The 19,760-nt window shown below is 42.0% G+C and overlaps 1 protein-coding gene across 2 annotated transcripts in view; it reads left to right on the forward strand.

Annotated features, from left to right (window-relative positions):
• The window catches only part of AIM2 (absent in melanoma 2), a 91,718-nt gene that overhangs the window by 56,198 nt on the left and 15,760 nt on the right, over positions 1 to 19,760 (forward strand). Inside the window, exon 1 of one of the 2 annotated variants that reach the window (XM_036922649.2) lies at positions 13,175 to 13,419. The exons of the other annotated variant lie outside the window; for it this stretch is intronic. The gene's annotated coding sequence lies outside the window, so the exon portion shown is untranslated. Of the gene's footprint in view, positions 1 to 13,174; positions 13,420 to 19,760 lie in introns of those variants that run through there. 2 annotated transcript variants of the gene reach the window in all.

The following is a 19,760-nucleotide window of genomic DNA, read 5'->3' on the forward strand; positions in this document are numbered from 1 at the left end:
AGGGTCTGGAAGTCTCATTATTCAATAGAAGGGAGGGGGTTGACCCCAGAGCTGAAATGCTTTTTGCAGCTAGGAATTCCCGTGGTCACTGTAGGACTGTTTGTGAGACCTTCAAGTCCTCTTATCTCTTATCCCCAAAGGACATGGAAATGCAGATACAAGCCTGCCTGAGATTCTGGCATCTTGACACCCAGGCTGCTGTGCCCCGTGCTTCCTGGAGGGAGAGCGCCGGGCACCCACACACCTTTGTCTCTCCCTCTGGAGGCCAGCCACAGGCTAGTCACATTAGGAAAAGAAGCCAATCCTCACAAGGTCCTCGAAAAGTGGGTACTGTTCCCACTTTAGAGATGAGGAAACTGAGGCTCGGAGAGGCAACTTGTCCAGAGTTGGGTGGCTTCTGGGAGGCAGACTCGCGGCCATATCCTCCTGATCACATCTGCGCTGATTTCTCCGGGCATCTCCCCCTGTTCTTCTCTTCTTTGTCTTCTTCTTGAGGACCCCATGGTCCTGGACAAGTGTGTCATCCTGCCCCAGCTGTAGAGGAAAAAGTAACAGTTCACATAGTTTAATGAACATTTAGGAAAATCACCATATGAACTTCTTACAGTTTAGTAAGAGCAATGTTCTGGGCTGACCATGGGTCTTCCTCCCTCGACATTACGGTCTTTATGTTTTATTGTTTCTATATTTGTCTTTCTGAACCTCTCACAGCCTGTGGTCATAAGCCTGTGAGCTCAGCTTGCTGTGCAGCTGGTGTGTGCCCGCAGCCAGGTGGGTCTTGGCTGTAAAGCTTGCCTCCGAGTTCTCCTGGTCATCTCTCGTTTGGCTGGCAGAGGTGGATTTCCCTTCCTAATCCTCATGGTTTTTAGTGGAAGCTTTCCTGGGATCTGCTGTTGCAAACTCACGCTGGCTGTGGTATTTGTCTCGGGGAGGCAGTCGGGCTTGGCGGCACAACCAGCCGCCAATTCCCTGGTCCCTGGGGATGCGGCTCTCGCGGCCTCCCAGGCTCTTTTCTTCTGCAGCCACACCTCGCCCTGTTAACCAGGGAGTCAGAAGCACAGCGAGGAGGCATCATTCCAAATGTGGGGGAAATACTATGAATCAGCCCGAATCTCACTGTGGCGTGGGGAGACCTGGCTGTGCCCATGGGGGTGCGCCAGGAGCATAAGGGATTGAGGCCTTCCTCTGCCCACTCACCAGCTGCCTCGCACGGCGGTGCCGCCGCACCTGCTTCTCCGTTACTCTCCTGGACTGGAGAGGGGCGGTTTGGTTGTCCCCTAGGCCCCGGATGCATTGGGAAGGTAAAAACCATGGTCTGAGGAGTTGTTTGCTATGACCCCAAACACTCTACCCACCCCCAAACATTAAATCGAAAAAAAAATCCTTAAATATTCTCATAATGGTCATGCCACTTAAAGAAAAATATTAGGAGCCTTAGTTTCCAGAACTTTTTTGTAGCTCGTTGCCCTGTAATCTTATATCCTCTACTTTAAAACTGGAGAGAGAATCTCAAAGAAGAATAAAGATTACTGAGGATGGCAGTAGACAAGGGAACAGAAGTTTTTCATAGTCCAGAACAGGGGCTGGCAAACTTTTTCTGTAGGTGGTCTGAGAGTGTTTAGGCTTTATGGGCCTCCCTGTCTCTGTGGAATATTAATCTTTGTTTGGACTGAAAATCCTTTAAAAATGTATAAACTGTTGTTAGCTCAGGATCCTTAGAAAAATAGATCACAGGCTGCATTTGGCCTGTAGTTCTCCTATCCCAGCCCTATACACTCATCTTCAACTTTAGAGCAACAAGATTGTCATAGGAAAATCTTTCAAAAAGTTAATATGGTAAATTTTGAGAGGAAGCAGTGAACAGAAATATCAGGATCAAGCATGACTAATTAGGAAATAATTTCTGGAAAACAGAATGAGGAAAGAAAAGGAAGGACAGAGATCATGAGGAAATTAAAAGAATGTGTGATGTGCAGAACCCAAGAATGGACTAACAGTTACCAAAGGGAGAGGGACTGGGGAGGATGGGTGGGAAGGGAGAGATAAAGGTGGGGAAAAAGAAAGGGGGCATTACGATTAGCACAGATAATGTGGGGGGGCATGGGGAGGGCTGTGCAACACAGAGAAGACAAGTAGGGATTCTACAGCATCTTACTATGCTGATGGACAGTGACTGTGAAGGGGTATGTGGGGGGGACTTGGTGAAGGGGGGAACCTAGTAAACATAATGTTCTTCATGTAATTGTAGATTAATGATAGAAAAAAAAAAAAGAATGTGTGATGTGGAAAAGAGGCAGGGATATGTGATGAGGATTGAATGGAGAATCTTGAACAAAGTAGACAATCTGAAAAATCGAGTAAGCCACACAGATTTTCTCCTAAGCATAGTCACTGGCAAATGATTTACTCCCACCTGTGGCTTGTAGGTGCTGTCCTCGTCCAACCACGTGTCAGGTCACGGGTGTTCACTTGCCTTCCTGCTGTGTCCCAGCCCTCTTGGGTCAGGGCTGCTCAATCACCTTTCAGGAACAAAAAAAAAAAAAAGGAGGGAAAGAGTGAGTCACTGCCCTGGCGTGTAGGTTGGCAGGGGTGAGTGGGAAGGACAGCGATAACTGTGGAAACTTTCTGTGGATTGAGACATAAATGCAGTGATACTAGGCATGTAACTTTAATCGAAATACAAAACTTCACCCCTCTCCCCCCCACAATAATTGACCATCAGGAAATAGGATGGAGAAAACATCAGAACATGAACTGAGATGTAATGCATGTCCAAGAGAAAAGAAGGAAATGAATCTCAAGTGGAAGGCCAGGTTGGAAAACAGGCGAACAGGCTACTTTTTGCTAGAAGGTAATTTGAAAGACAGATATCTGAATACCTAGAAATAATTGGACATCCCAAGAAAGGGCCTATGGCCCCAGAACTGAGAAGGAGCACTGAATGAGGAGTCAGCATATCTTGGTGTCAGTCTTTAGCTGATCCTGGTGAACCTTGGGACTTCAGGAGAGTCGTTTAGCTTATCTCAGTTTCCTCATCAGTAAAAGGGAGATAATGTGTAATAATGTGCTTTTCCTGTCTCATACTATTGTTTTGATTTGTACATGGATAGTGAAGGGCTTCGTAAAGTATTAAGCACTGTAATAATGACAGAGATATTATTAGTTTTAGCATCTTACTATTGATTAGTGTTTTATGAGTGAGTTGACTTTTGTTCATGTACTGTAGGCTGTGTACTAGGAGGGGCTTCCAGAGGGCTTGCTGCCTGTCAGAATTCCCCAAATTGGACTGTGATGACGTGATTAAGGCATTTTCATGTGATCCAAACTTTCTACAGTCCTCAGGTTATGAAAATAAACATTGAAATGCAAATGCATCAAAAACAGGACTCAATTCAACCATGAACATCTTGGCTGTTGATTAGCTGGTCACCTAGCAGTGTCTTGAGAGAATGGAGCAGAATTGCCACTATGGGTGTCCAAAGAGGTTGGGGTTTCACGAAAGCATGAAATGCACGAGAGCCCCAGGGAGGAACGATGCATTAAGGAAGACAGGAAAGGTCTTCTGCAAATGACTCCCCAATTGTGACCTATGCTAATTTGTTCTTCCTAGATCTAGGGTCATTGATCGACGACAGCCTGTGATCTTTTCCTTCACATTCCTTCCCAGGGCCATTTTTTTCCTAAACAAGTTGTCTCAGAGCAGGAGCCTAAAACCCTCCTAGAGCTGTTGTGACATAGCTGACTTTCCACCAAATGCTCATACTCCCCTTCTAGGGGCCACCTCTGCAGCCTGCCTGGTCTAGCTGGGGCTGGGTGCCCATGGCATGTGAGTGGATGTGATGGGTCCCACTTACAGGCAGAGGTGGTTATTAAAAAACATGCACTGCCTGTACTCTGTTTGTCTCGTCTCCTGCTTGTTGGCTATAGATGCCAGTGGCGATGCTGGAATCCACGTCTTCAAGATGGAATGGCCACAAAAATGGAAGGAAACTGGGCATCTGTGTCTGCTTAGAGGAGAACCGCCTAGTTGGGAGCACTCACATCAGAGTGAAACATGAACAAAACATCCACAGAGATTCTCAGATTTTCTAGGATAGCAGCTAGTGTCATTTGGATTAATACAGCTTCTGATATTAGCAAACCTCAGACTTCTGTTCTCTGCAGAATTGTGATTGGCTGGTCTTTTCTCTTGAGCTTGAGCCCTGGCTCTGGCCCGTCTCACCTCGGATTCTTTCTGCCCCTCTTACAGTCATGTCCTCAGATGAATAATGACATCAACAAAGAGCAGAGAGAACAGAAGAATAATGGGTATTTTGTTCATTTGTTTTCTTGTCCTGCCTGACTTGACTGCGTGGTAATAGCCCAGGTGTCTGATGGGAGCCGAGAACAGATGATCACAGGCCCTTGGCTTAAACTCTTATGCTGGATCTAAAAAAGGTATAAACAGTAAAGGTCATAAGTTTCAGTGACAGGACTTTAAATTGAGAGCCAAGGGGAAGAGTGCTTTTTACCATTTTACATCCATTGAATTTGTTTCTCTTTCATTTCTTACTTTCCGCTTGGCAGAGTGCCCTGGAAATGTAAAATGTGTCAGCAGTGCACACTGTGGCCATTACCTGGTTTATGAAATTGGCTTGGGAAGACCAGAGAGTTGTCTCTACCTAAAACTATGTTGTGTGCCTGGAGCTCAGGTTTGAATACTTGGGTAGAGGAGAAACTGATAGACTAAGTGTGAAGGAGGGCAAGTTACATGAAAAGTAAGTAAACAAAAACCTAGAAGACAAAACAAAACAAAAGCAGGTGCTCACCGAAGTACACCAGACTTGTCTCTGAGCTCTCATAATTTCCCCTTCGATGGTGCTCACAGGTACGCTCAGTACCACAAGGTGAAGTTTGTACTTCCAGCAGATGGCACACAGCCTCTTCCTTGAGTACCAGAGTCGGTGAGACTGCAGTTTCTAAACAAAAAAATCACGCCAGACACTCGGGGATTAAGTGGCTCAGCTGGAATTGAAAACATGGTTTGAGGGTCCCCCTTCCCCGGTTTCTACAGCCTATAGGGAGCCCACTTGTCTTGAATAATCCTTGAAGTTCCCTCAGTCGAATACATGGCCCTTGGGGAAAGAGCTTCTTAGGTGCTGGATTCCGATGAGAGTCCAGGCTGCCACTTACTGTCTATGACTTCGGCTACATTACCTCCATTTCCTCATCCGTAAAATGGAGATAATCATATGACCTTCTGTAGAGATTTGCCAGGGGAATTAAATGAACTAACAGAGGTAAATCAGTACAATGGTAACTGCTAAACAAGAACTGGTCGTTGCTATTGTTTTCCATTGTGGGCTAAATGCGTTTCCTCCTTTTTGAACTTTTGCGGGACTGGAACACAGGTGAACCAGAGCCTCAGACAGGTTAAGGTTCTGCCTCAGAGCATAATGATGGCGCTGGTGTCCACAGCTAGCTTTTCCCTTGCAGTCATCACAGCCGGGTTCCAGCCTTCTCTCTTGAGCTGTAGCTCTTTCCCTTCATCTTCTCTCCAGTGATTTTCTTCTGTGTTCCCTGCAATTATGTCCTCACCTCACTGGCAGTTTTACACTTGCTAGTCCAGTCTTCTGGCTTCAGGAGTTACATCATTGTAAAGCCCGTACAGTAAGGCACAGGATGGTGACTGCAGTTAATAGTGCTGGATTGGGTGTTCGGAAGTTATTGAGGGAGGACATCCTAAAAGTTCTCATCACAAGAAAAAAACAGTAACTGTGTGGTGATGGATGTTTGCTAGACTTACTGTGGTGAGTGTTTTGTAATATATGCAAACATTGAATCATTTTGTAAAAAGTTAAGATGGTGAGGGAGCTTTTGAAAACTCGTGTCGGCATACTAAACACCTAACATGTTTTCATACCTAGTATTTCATACCTAACAAATACATGTTTTCATATATGTAACAAATACATACTAAATACCTAACAAATAACAAATATATGTTTTCATAGCAGGAGAGGACAGTTTCTTTTAGGAGCAAACGATGGCACAAAGCTGTTATATTGACACTGGTGATTAGAAACAGAAGTGAAAGAGCAGGCTTCCCTAGGATCCTTATGTCAGACACATTGTACATATCTTGTCTTCCCATCTAAACCTGTAAGAAACTAACTGAATTGCATATCTAATAGATAACATGTAGCTAAAAGGAATTTCTTCAGGTGTCTTGCATACAGGATTCTGACTATCCATCTTTTGGTGGCATATTTTCTAAGGACCAGAAGTACTCAAGGAAATCTTAACTCATTGGTTTTATTGTCGATGTTGTACTTTTGAAATTATTGTGTGTGTATCATAAAATAAAGCAAATAATTAAAGTTGTTGCTGATCTTAGGACCCAAGATTTCCCGTGTGTGAGAAAAGAGAAAAAATACAGAACCAAAGAAGTTAATGGGTTCAGCTTGTAATATCAAATCTGAATTGGAGATATCAATATAAACACAAAGTTATATGTAATACTACCTACACATAATCTATATAAAATATAGCATGCATTATATACAATGTAATCCATCTATATCTGCATATAGTCTATGTCTATATTATATATGCAGACATATACATATATATGTGTGTGTAGAAAGGGACAGAGAGAGAAAATGCAAGAACATGCTTTGTCCAATGAAAGAGCTTAGAAGCCATTGTGCTCCAAAGCAAGGAGCACACTTGACATTTAACTATTGTTTTCTAAAATACCGTTCTCACTAAAAGGAGCCAGACTCCTTGGAGAAATGGTAAGTTCTAAGTTTAAGGCAGAGAAAAATTTAAGGTGAGCCTGAGATCTCTTACTGTATCAGAATGCAAGGAAATGCTAAATACTATTTGGGGTCTTGTTAAAAGGGTTCAGATGAAGGGGCTCTTCCTAAGCAAGGTGGGGATAGGTATCACAAAGAATAATGTTTGTGATTGTGCATATCAATAAAAATATCTGAATCCGTAACGATAATCAAAAAAGAAAAAGGAAAGGGAAACAAAAATATATTTGCTACAGTGGAAATTCTTAGTACACAACTCCTTATTCTGAAAATTAGTAATTTTGTATTAGTCGGGAAGGTAGGTTGTGTTGCAATCACAAAATACCTCAAAATCTTAATGATTTAAAACAAGTTTATTTTTCACTTTCACCTATGTCTGTCTTGAGTTAGCAGGAATTCTGCTCCTTATCATCCTCACTTAGGGGTGCAAAGTGACAGAGATTCGGTAATTTGAATACTGGCATTGGTCTCTGTTGCAGTGGAAAGGAAGGTGCTGGAAAAATACCTGTGTGCTTATCTCTCTTTGACCCAAACAAGGAATATGGCCATGTCCAAATTTAGGAAGGTGGAAAAGTTCAGTCCCGTTATGGCAGATTGTATAGTTTTTGTAGGAAATAACTTTCTCTCTGCTCTGCTAGAAACAGAGTAAACCTCCCCCCTCGACTGATGCGACTTGATTTGGCTGATGAAATGTGGGTGGAAGTGACAGCAGGTTGGCCCAAAGCAGGAGCTTTAAGAGCAATTCGTGCTTTCCCTCTGCTTTGCACTCATACTATCCAGCAAGAAGACAGTCCCCCAGGAGCTATTGCTGCTTCCTCCAAATTCCTGGTTTGAGAGGATGTGACACTGATCAGCGCCTGCAGCAAAGCCCAGTGGAGCTACAGCTGAGCTGCGGCCGAATCCCAGACCTGTGAGCAAGAAATGTCTGTTGTTGTGAGCCACCAAGATTTTGGATCGTTTGCTAGTGAAGCTACAGCCGACTAACAAATACACCCATCATAGGAAGAAAAAGATGAAATATTGGTGAATATCCCAAAGGACTGCCATGTTGCCTTTTAGAGGAGGAACTGTGGTGAGTATTATAGAAGATTGCCAGCTGATAAGCCTAACAAGGAATGATTTTACCAGAAATCACCATTTGCCATCTTGAAAGAACTGATTCAGGCAATTATTACCAGTGAATTTTGAAACCATTAGATAAAAGGTTGTTAGGAAATAGAATATTTGGGTGAGGCCTGAGTATCATCCTACAGATGGCTTGCCTCTTGCAAAGAATTCAGTTGAAAGTAGAGAAAGCTGTTGTCATCAAACTGCATCACTGATAGCGGACAGTTTGATGTCATGTGCCTGCTGGTGTCATGCAGGATGAATTAGCAGGGCTGCCTTGAAATCACCTTGCCTAAAAAGTTTTATCTGTATTTAATCAAGACTTGCGTTCAGAGTTCCGATATATAGGGAATGCAGGCGACGTGGGAATAGTTTTGGTGCTGCTATGAGAAACTGCACAGCGGGAACGTAGTCATTTCAAGAGGTGATTACTTGTGACGCTTCAAAATGCCAATGTCATGGGGATAATAAAAAAGCAAGATGTGTGTGCGGCTGTTCTGGTGTGAAAGTGACAAGAGATGTACAGCAAATGGAATGCACGAGCCTTGATAAGAAACCTAAAGATAAAAGCATCTGAGCTCAGTTTGGGAAATTTGACTTAACGGTTTGGATGTTAGGTGATCATGGCATTTTTTAATAATATTCTTAGGTATAGTAACGGTATCAAGGCTGTTTGGAATTTTTTTTTATTATAGATGTCTGCTGAAGTATTTAGTGGCTAAACACCGTACTAGCTCAGTTTCAAATAGTCAGCAGTAAATGTATACAGATAAGGAAACACCGCCCCCCATACAATGTTTGCAATTTAGAGTGAAACATGAACATTTCTTGTATCTAAGTGATAGTTATGTAAGTGTTCATTATCTTATTCCTTCAAATTTGTATTTGAAATTTTTCATAATAAAAAAGCCGGCAACAAAACAAAGCAAGTGATTGCAGTGGGGTTGGGAGAGAAATTCAAATCTGTGGTCAAAACGTCATCCCATTCCGGAAGTCTAGCGAGTTGAACGTGGTCTCCATTTGCTTTCTCTTGTCTGCTGCAGAGTCATTTCATTGCAGGGATTCTGAGCCTGAGTGACTGCTGTTGACGCTTGTGTCCTTCATCTTTCCCCCTTGTACAAAGAAACATCCATTGATTTAGAGCAGATGGGTAATCACTTGACTGAACTTACAGCCTTCCTGGAGAAACCATATCTTATTGGCTAGCCTGCTGCTTTTTTGGCTTTACGAAAAAAATAGTATGTATGTAATACAGATGCATGTACTTGAACTTGATGTGTTATTATTTTTTCTGTATTCCCACCTCCTCTGCCTCAGGAGGAGATGCTCTTCTTCTTCAAGGTGAATTTCACCTGTGCCCCAGAGCGTGCCCTTTCCTGATTCCTTCAGGATCTTGATTAGACCTTCTGTTACCCTCACACTTCACACAGTTTCTTTTGACTCTTGACCTTAAGTCAACCACACACATGTACCTGCACCTGTTGCCTCCATTTAAAAAATAATGTATTTTTCTGTTACCTACTAAGCCTCCCAAGATGTATTGACCTATCTCTCTTCTTCCTTGATGGCAGAATTTCTGTGAACTATACAGTCCATGCAGCTGTTGCCATTTTCTTATTATTCTCATTCATTTCTGCAACAACTCTTGCTCAAGTCACACACAAAAAACAAATAGAAAGTTCAGTTTTCTGGGTTTTGTACTCATCTGTCTTTTTCTGACTTTTAAAAAAACATTCCAGTACTTCTCCATCTGAATTTTTTCCCCTGTAGTGTCTAGGGGACCTTACTATGGTTTCAGATGAATACCCAAGGTCAACTGACTATAGAAAATCTGAGGTGCACAGACCTTTTCCAAGTAGGATCAGTCCCTTTTGGACCCTTTCCCGCCAAGCTCAAGGCCACAGGGGTTCTGCTGACTGAGGCTGCTGTCCTCCTTCTGACTCGGTTTCCCTCTGTCCACTCCAGAGCCTTTGTGCCCCTGTGTGGCCTCCCCTTGCTCCCGTTCTGTTGCCTTATACCCGGACTCCTCAGCGTGGGCCCTCATCCTGACTCTCTGGGGTAGTATCTGAGCTTTGATCTGAGTTCTTCCCATTACATCCCCTCTTGGGTGTAATGCATAACATCTGAGATTCATGGGTAACAGCCCGAGGCCTGCTAGGGTTTGTTTCACCCTTGTATTCAGGTTCCCAGAACACCACCTCTGACGGGGCCAACCTCCACCTTTCCGATAAAAGAGAATCATACACAATAGTGGTTTTGCCTGATAAATGTAGTTCTTAGGGCTCCTGCGTCTTGGTGGCGGCCTCTGTGGCCGATGCCGGCTGGAGGATAGAGTTGCTTATCTTGTGCCTGCAGACCCAACTCCTGCAATCCTATTCAGCGTTGAATACCAAGGAGGATGCAGGCTCTGACATCTAATAGTTTGTGTGCCTTAAACTATCCTGCTTGGATCTCTGAGCTCCTCATGAGAAAGAAGGATGGAAGTTTAAACTGACGGTATCGTTAGATGCTTATGTTATCGCCTGTCCCTGCTCCCCATGAATTGTATACAGCGCTGAGGCCGCAGTATTCATGAGGCAACAGCGTGTGGGAGAAGAATGACCGTCAAGAGCGGGAGAGTGATGACCAGGTGAAGCCTTCTAGATACTCTCTTAGAGAAACCAAAACATTAAGTAATGTAGTTCTTTCACATTATAACTTTAGTATCTCAGTGGTTTAAAAATGCGATTCATCATAATCCAGTGGGCTGAGTGACTCCACCACTTGGTGCCTCTCTTCACACAGTCTTTGGTTTGTTTAGGTCTGGGCCAATCAGTGCAGCACTAACAGCACAAATCATGATGAAAACATGTATGAGAGCCCAGAGGTTTGCTTTCTGGGTGATGTGTTCCCAGCAGCATCGTCTTCATGACACAAGGCAAGGTCTCCTCTATGTTCAGTGGTAAGCCCCCAACGCTAAAAGGATTATAGCCCCTTTTGAGGTTCGAGATCATTATTGGGTGATCAGACCCTGTTTAACCACCTCCCTGTCCACTGACAAACTTCTTTAAAGGTCAACTTTCCTTGAAACTTGGCTACAGCACCAGCTTTTTTCTCCAGGAAATCTTTTCTTGCGTGGACGGTAGCATACTCTAGTATGCTGTGTTCTCCCCAATTCCTAGAGTTAGATTCATGCTCTATAATGGGGACCATCCTGTTCGAAGGAAATGCCACCTGGGAAACCTCTGCCCTCAAACTTACTCGATCATCTGGTTTTGCCAAGGTGTTTATCCAGGATGGGAAAAATAGAGATTCTTCCCTGAAGGGGCCTGCATCCTTAATCCTGAGGTATGATCACAAAGGTGGCTGAGAAAAATCTTAGTTACTGCCAGATGTGATGAGCTCTATTTCTAGAGGGATTTTAATTCCAGGTCATGTGCATGTTAGGTAGCCAGACATGCAGACCCTTAGTCCCATGGCCATCCAAGTATTTAGTTCAAGCGCAGGACATAGCCGAGCTTTCCTTCTCCACTGTGTTCATTAGAGTTGATAGAACTCGAACAACAGTGATGTCAAGGCACACCGAGGTCAGCACTCCCTGAAAGAACCATGACTACTTCCAAGGGGTTCCTGAAGAAGTGGCCAGCATAGGAGGCTTTCTATAGCAGTTTGGCCATTTAAAAAAAAGGAGGCTGAGCACATAGATGCTCTATAAATATCTGTTGAATGAATGCAAAGATGAAAAATGAGTAAGAGCCAATTTGTAGGTCTTGTATATTTGCCACATATAAGCCTGGCAAACCACTGATGCTAATTTACTATCCCTAATATCATGTGTCAGCCCTTCCTGTACCTTCTGTCTAAGCTGACGCCATGCCAGACATTATCACATGCAGGCCCCACCCTTGGTGCAGGGGATGGTCTAGAAGAACTGAGTATTACTTTATTAAATCCCAGTCCTGGGGCTGGGAGATTGTCTAGATTTCACGGTAGACCTGCCCGGGCCTGATTGAAGGTGCTCAGTGTTGTACTAATACGATAAGTATCTCTTCCAGCCACATCCACTGCCATTTTTCAGGCAGTATTTACCAACTCACCTCTTTGCCTGGCTATCTGGTTAACTGAAATTGCAATCTGAACCTCAACCAAGGCTACAGGATTTAGTGGCCCACATGCCATATTGCAGACAGTTAGACAGGAAGGTTCTGAGCCGGGGCTTTCAAATTTTACATCGGAATCACCCTGGAGAGCTTGTAAAAACACTACCTGTGCCACCCTGAGAGTTTTGGAATTACTGGTTCAGAATCTGCATATCTAACATGTTCCCAGGGGATGTCAATGTTGCCTGTCTAGAGGCCACACTTTTATTTATTTATTTATTTATTTATTCGTTATTCTTTCTTGATTTATTTATTATTATTTTTTTTTTTGTGTTGTTTGCCGTTTTTTTTTTTTTTTTGAGAGGGCATCTCTCATATTTATTGGTTAAATGGTTGTTAACAGTTAACAACAATAAAATTCTGTACAGGGGACTCAATGCACAATCATTAATCCACCCCAAGCCTAATTCTCATCAGTCTCCGATCTTCTGAAGCACAACGAACACGTTCTTACATGGTGAACAAATTCTTACTTAGTGAATAAGTTCTTACATGGTGAACAGTACAAGGGCAGTCATCACAGAAACTTTTGGTTTTGATCACGCATCATGAACTATAAACAATCAGGTCAGATAGGAATACTCATTTGATTTTTATACTTGATTTATATGTGAATCCCACATTTCTCCCTTATTATTATTATTTATTTTATTTTATTTTTTTAAATAAAATGCTGAAGTGGTAGGTAGATGCAAGATAAAGGTAGGAAACATACTTTAGTGCTGTAAGAGGGCAAATGTAGATGATCAGGCGTGTGCCTGTAGACTAAGTGTTAATCCAAGCTAGACCAGGGCAACAAAACATCCACGGATGCAGAAGATTTCTCTCAAAACAGGGGGGGGTGAGGTTCTAAGCCTCACTTCTGTTGATCCCCAATTTCTCACCTGATGGCCCCCCTGTGACTGTGCCTGTCTTAGGTTGTTCTAGAGGCCACACTTTTTAAGAACCAACACTGTAGATATGAACTTCCTTGAAATTTGGTGAGCAAAATAAAGGAAGAGCTCTTAGCTTTCATTTACCTATTCTAAAATATCGTTGGCTTATATCTCAAGTTAATAGGAGGAACACTGTTCAGGCTTGACTGGGAAAGGAAAGGGAAAGCTAAGCACTTCGAGGGGAGGAGCCTTAACATCCTGTATTAATCACTCCCCTTCCTTCCCCGGGCTTAGCATCCAGATAACCAACGAGAGCTGGCCACGTTTCCAGGAAGCTACCAGTGGCATTTTTTCCACATTATTTTTCAAAACCTTTTCTTACCGTGTCCCATTATGAATAAATGAAGAGCTTTACCTGATCTTTCCAGCTAACATGACAAATAGGCGTCCCTGAAGCTTTGACTCAAGGAACAGCCTGCTGCGGAACCAGGTTCTAGCGAGGTAAGGCCTGTGGGAAGTTTTCTAGAAAAAGCTCCAGAGGAGCCAGTTGCTAATCAGAAAATTACTTCTGGGTTTCTGTGATGGGAGAAAGGGCCAGTTTTGACTATTTCAGAAAAGGAAAAGCTGTAGGTAGTCTGATTCTAAACTTTCAGTTGACAGGGGAGTAAGTCACCTTTTATTTCACCACAACTGAGACTGTAACAAAAGAAAATGCATTTGGCTGTAGCAAGAATTAGAATATATTGTGCAGAGGGTTGATCCACACAGCCTCAAAGGAATTCTTATGTCATAGGTGTGTGGGTCTGTAGGTGTCTTACCAACATGAGTTTATATTTAGAGGTTTTTGATATCTGGCTGAAGGAGGGAGAAACTCAAGGGCTGGGGAGCAGTCCCAAGGAAAAGTCAAGAACAATGGCATGACGTAATGCCTATGATGTCATACCAGGTTGAAAACATCAGAGTGCGAAACTGGAATTTACATTATTCTTGCAATTCAAAAAATACCTCGCAGATAAACTCTCACTACATAAACTCAGATGGCAGGAAGTACGGCTTTTCAAGTTTGTTTCTATTACACATTCTGATTTCTATGACCTGAAGTCTGTTTGATGGCAGAAAATTTATTTCAGTCCATTTAAGTCCTGTTTCCCACACTCACAGCTAAATCACTAGAGTTTGGGGAACTAATTAGATTTATGTGATAACTACCCTTTAAATTTTATAGAGACATCTTTTATAGCCTTACTGAATATATAATAAGTATTTCTAAATGTTCCATCAGATGAGAGTCATTAATTGTCTGGTTTAACTCTTCTGTATTTTTGCTGAGATTTTTTTTTTTGGCTGTTTGAACTCTAGTTTGTTGAAAGAAGTCTCCCACCGTCATGGTGATTTGTCAGTTTATCCCTGCAGGAATTTTTTTGTTTGTATCTATTGAGTCTATTTAACTATATATTAAATTCTTAACCTACGTGTTTAGAATTGTTACATTTTTTTGTTAACTGACCTTTAATCGGTGTATATCTTCTGACATTTGTCTCAAAGTTTTCTTTGATATTAGTAAAGCCATACTGGCATTTGGTTATTATTTGGCTGATGTATCCCTCCCCATCCCTCCCTTTCCAACCTTTTAGTATTTTCATGCTTTAATTATGCCATTTATAAGTAGCATAGGACCCAGATTGCACAGTAATCCAATCGGACATTTTCTTTAAACTGGCAAGTTTAATTTATATGTATTGGGATAATCAAAAAATTTGTATTTGGTGTTATTATCTTATTTTCATATTGTTCTTCCTCTTCTCTGTTTGTATTTGTTGAAAATCTTTTTTTAGGGTCAATACTTACATATTCCCCTTGATCCTTCTTTCCTAAGTCCTATGTCATGAATTCTGTGGGGACATGTCATTTTTTTCAAGTCCAAGTAAATCGCTTCCAGATGTAGCCTTTTTGTGTAAATATTTAGCTGGAAGTTCTCTCTCTTTTTGTAAAATTGAAGTGAAATTCACATAACAAGTAAACCACTTAAAGTGAACAGTTATGCAGCATTTAGGATATTTATCGTGTCGTAGAACCACCACTTCCCTCAAGTTCCAAATAGAACAAGTCTCTAGTTTTGTTCTATAATATACAGCCGGGCCCAACTTACCGTGGTTCGACTCACAATTTTCGGCTTTATGATGGTGCAAAAGAGATTCATTCAGTACTTCAGATTTTGAATGTTGACCTTTTCCTGGGCCAGCAACGCACAGTATGATCCTCTTCCGTGATGCCGGGCCGGGCAGCCAGCCGCAGCTCACAGTCAGCCACACGATCACCTGCTTCAGCAGCCATACACCGACCGACAACCATTCTGCCTCTCTCTTTCAGTAGTGTATTCAGTAAATTACACAAGATAGTCAGCACCCTTGCAAATCAGGCTTCATGTTGGATGACTTTGCCCAATGGTAGGCCCGTGCAAGTGTTCTGAGCAGGTTTCCTGTGGGCTAGACTAAGGTCTGATGCTTAGGAAGAAGTTGTATCAAATGCACTTTTGATTTATGGTGTCTTCAGCTTAAACAGTGGGTTTATTAGGACTTAACCCCATTGTATAGGGAGAAAAATCTATATAATCTGTATGTTATTAGGCCTCCTGCCAGGTGATTTTAATCTTTTTGAAAAAGAAGAGCTGTATACACACCCAGCATCTTCCAAATAAGATGTGGCTTGCCCTTGGCCTCTTGCCTGTCCACTTTATTATTACAATTACCAGAGATCCGATCTAAGGTCAAAGAGCAGGAGAATGTGCCCTATCCTACCTGTGCTGCTTGTGGTGGTTGTGAGCTAGTGTTTAACTAATGTGGCTTCTTCCTGCTTTTTAAATGGAGATATCATTGCCATATAACATATTAGCTTCAAGCGTACTGATTGTTCATTATAGATGCTAAACACAGCATTCCGAGAAAACCACAAGCCCAGGAAGGGTTGTCCCTAGAGCTCTGTGACTCTGTGCTCACTAGACTGCATTATAGTGAGCGTGTGTCAGTTCAGGGGCCACAGATGGAATGTGATGGTACAGGATCCAGCCCCCACCCCGAAATTCTTCCCTGATACTTTGCAGACATTGTAATTCCTGAATGTATGTAGAATGGAGAATGGGAACAAATGACACCTTGGCCACTAAAGTATCAGTAACATGGAACGAAGGGTTTGGTTTCAGTTTTCTGCTCAGCCCAGACCCCATTTCTGTAATCTGGAGGGGAAGGAATTAGGGGAGGGACAAACTGCCTTCTAAACTTTTTGATTTTAGATGGACAGGTTTTGGGTACAAAGTATATTAAGACTACTGATTGCCTTTATCGAGGCATTTCCATCAGGTCATATCATACTTGGGCAGTAGTTGACTAATGCTGTGAGGTTTTTTGTTTTTTTTTTTTCAAATCTTTACATCTCTCTTTGTCTTTGTAAACAGTTCACTGGCAAGTTGGGGACAGCTGAATCAGGAAATCTGAATAGCTTTCTTAAATGACACTTGGAGGTCCACAGACCCTAGTATTCCCAGAATACAGTAAGAGGGTCTGAAGGAACATAGAATTTGGGTTTTTTGTGCATAAAGGGTTCCCAAGAGTTTGGTGGCAGCTCAGATTCTTGTTTGCAGAGCCGCTGTTGAATAATAGACATCAGAGGATGATTCCTGAGGCATGTTCTTTGTGGAAGCAGGGCCATGGTCTGGGTCTCAGCCACCGGCTCAGAGGTCAGGAGAGAGTCGGAGGGAGAACCCTAGTCAGAGCGTCGGCCTCTGCCCTGTGAGCTGCTCACAAACAGCTGTCTCCCTGGCTCAGTCAAGTCCCCTGTCCTTCTGGGAGGACAAACATCTTGGAGTCCCCACATGCTCTCCTCACAGCTACGGCAATACCGTTCCCTTCCTTTTTTCTCCATGGGGGAGTTCGGAGTAGCAGATCTCACTGACTATTCCGAGTCTTCGGAGGTCTATTGAGGTTAGTCAGTAAAGCATTAAGAAGACCATTGGCTCATATGACTTGAGTTTAATTTCCGGATCATTTTACTTTACTTGATTTATTTTTTCATTAGTCTTATCACCACCTGAGACATAGTTTTATTTGTTTCTCCCACTAGAATATAAGCCTGTTTCAGGCCTGGGTGTTTTTTTGTTTTTTCGGTTCTGCGTTTTTTGAACTGTATCTCCATTGCGTAGTGCAGTCAAATAAATTAATAATGAAATAAATTAATATTATTGCATGAGGGTTATTTCCTTATTTATTTGTTTATTTTTGTTTCTCTAAATAACTCTGAAATGAACATCTTCAGGTTTTCATTATCTGCAACTCCAGTGTGGACATCTGCTTTAGAATCATTTCATAAGATACATCACTTGAATGCAATTGTTGAGTCAAAGTTGTAACAATTTTTTTGGCTCTTGATAGGCCTTCATAAACTGCCTCCACAGATATCCTGTGAGTTATCAGTGTCTCCATAAATATATTTGTCGTTTTTAACTTTACTAATTTAATAGACACAAAATAACAATAATTTAATTGTTAATTTTAATTAAATTACTAATTTCAATTAAATTATTAACTTAATTTCAACTTGTTTGATAATGTTACTATACTTCCTGTAATGTACCCTTAATCCATTATGGAAGAGGAGGAATAAACAGCATTCCTCCATTTCTCTATATTTAATTTCTTAAGAAGTATTATTGGGTATTATGAATAATTATTTCTAGAAGATATTTGGCTATTCAAGAAAAACTATTCGTGGGCATCTGGTTAAGCACCAAGTGGGAATTCAGCTAAATAGTAGGTGCCCATTCTGCTGTCCCCAGCTGCCATGCTTCTCCCACCTGGTCTGCCTTCTCTCCCGTCCTGCAAGCCGCATTTCAGCTTTTATCTTCCTTTACTTTTCTTTGACTCAACTAAAACCATAAACCCTGGACAGGGGAGGGTGGCTGCAAGAGCACCTGGGGTGCTGTGGACTGAAGAGGTGACTCAGTGTAGGGGCAGGAGAAGAGAGTGAGTCTCCAGGAGGTGACGTCAGGGGTGACGACGATCAGTTCTGTCCTGATGGCACCTAGAATGGCCCCTTTAAGCTCCGCTTCCTAGCATGGCACAGGGAAAGTATATGAACAAATGGAGTTTCCGGTTCATCCAAGCCACTGTTCTCTGCCTCTCACCGTAGTGGAGCGACTCACTCCATCTCTGCCTTTATCTGTCTGTGGTTTGGCCATCCTCTGATCTTTCCATCTAAGATAGATACCACCTAGGAGGGCTTCTCTCGTCCTTGGCTAGGATGAGAATTCTTTTTTTCTGCTTTATTTCAGGACTTGCTCTTTTTGCTCTCAAGACCTTCTCAGATATTACTTTACCCTAAAATTGGAGATGAAATTCTTTACTATTGCAGACACTGAAACTGCCCCACCCCTCAAATGTCGAATTTTGGAGATTCTCACCTCAAATTCTAAAATCTGCAATTTGCTAAGATTTACTCAGCATTAAGGGCAGAATGAATGAAAACTTAAGGTTCTTAGTAGTTTTTGCTTGACTTATATTCACATATTGAGAAGTGGGAAATAATTTAAAGGTATCGGGGAGGTGGTGTTTGAATTCAGAACTGCCTCTCCTTTCAGTTTCAGGTTTGGGCTTAGGAATGTTTGGACCAAGGGATGAAGTTTCTGTGCACCCAAATATATGTGCCTATATTCTTAATATAGTTAAGATATCATTTCATGATTGTCAGGAGGAAACGAAGGAATTATGGACATGCAAGTCATCAAAAGTTAGTGGAGGAAGTGCTTTCTAACTTGGCTGCTATGGCTCCCCAGCTACGATGAGTGCCAAACTGCTCCTCCAGTTGGTAAAGCCAGAAATGGACTCCAGCATTTCATTCAGGGATTCCAGTCTTGGAACACCAACTAGCAAAATAAAGAATGGGGTCACTTTGGGAACAGATCTAGCCCCTCCATGGGTTTGAAACATGACAGTGCTTCTTAATGTTAATGACAGTAATTTAGGGCCTGTGTGACTATATAATTGCAAAGTGTATTGATATATCCAGAATAAAAATGTAACTATAGCATAAATCACTATTGTATTCACCAGTGAAAATGTAGTGAATAAATAAAATTACTAATAGCGGAAATGCATTAAAATAAACTATGATTGATTTGGTATCAGTTTACCTTGGAAGTTCACACAAACTAAGTGACTTTGAGTTTCCCTATAATATACCATGGTTTACTCCTTTTGTAGAATCAAATTTAGGTGGTGTAATGGGATCATAGGAAGCTGGATTTTTCTCGGAGAGACAGAGTTTCTAAGTCCTTGCCTTGAATATATTTTGACATAAAAACCTTGGATTTTAACAAGCCTTTCTATCTTTCTCCCTTTTGAAATCGTTCTGCAGGTAGAGCTGTGAGCTGACTGTAAGAATTTGCTCTGGCTTTTATCTATGCTCTTCTAGGCTTAGAAAACCTGTCAGAGAATACACAGTGAGGAAATTACTCTTACCAGTCTCAATCAATCCTGGCCCTTAATTCATCAAACCAAATGGATCCAATGGAAGCTGAACTTGTAGACCTGAAATTTCTAGAGTATTGATTCAACAAATATTTGGTCAATAAATGTTTATTGAAGATCTAGTTGGGTGCCAGATACTATTCTACGAGGTGGGAGCACAGCCATGTACAGCAGAAATCCCTGCCCATATGTCAGCCCCATTGCAGCAGACACCGACAACTAGAAACTAAACAAGCAACGATAGAGAATAGGCTGTCGTGTCAAGTAGATTGGTGCTGTGCAGAAAAGCAGACAGTGTAAAATAACGGAGAGGAATGGGGTTGT

The sequence above is a fragment of the Manis pentadactyla genome, chromosome 19, assembly GCF_030020395.1.
Source record: "Manis pentadactyla isolate mManPen7 chromosome 19, mManPen7.hap1, whole genome shotgun sequence".
NCBI classification, from domain to species: Eukaryota; Metazoa; Chordata; class Mammalia; order Pholidota; family Manidae; genus Manis; species Manis pentadactyla.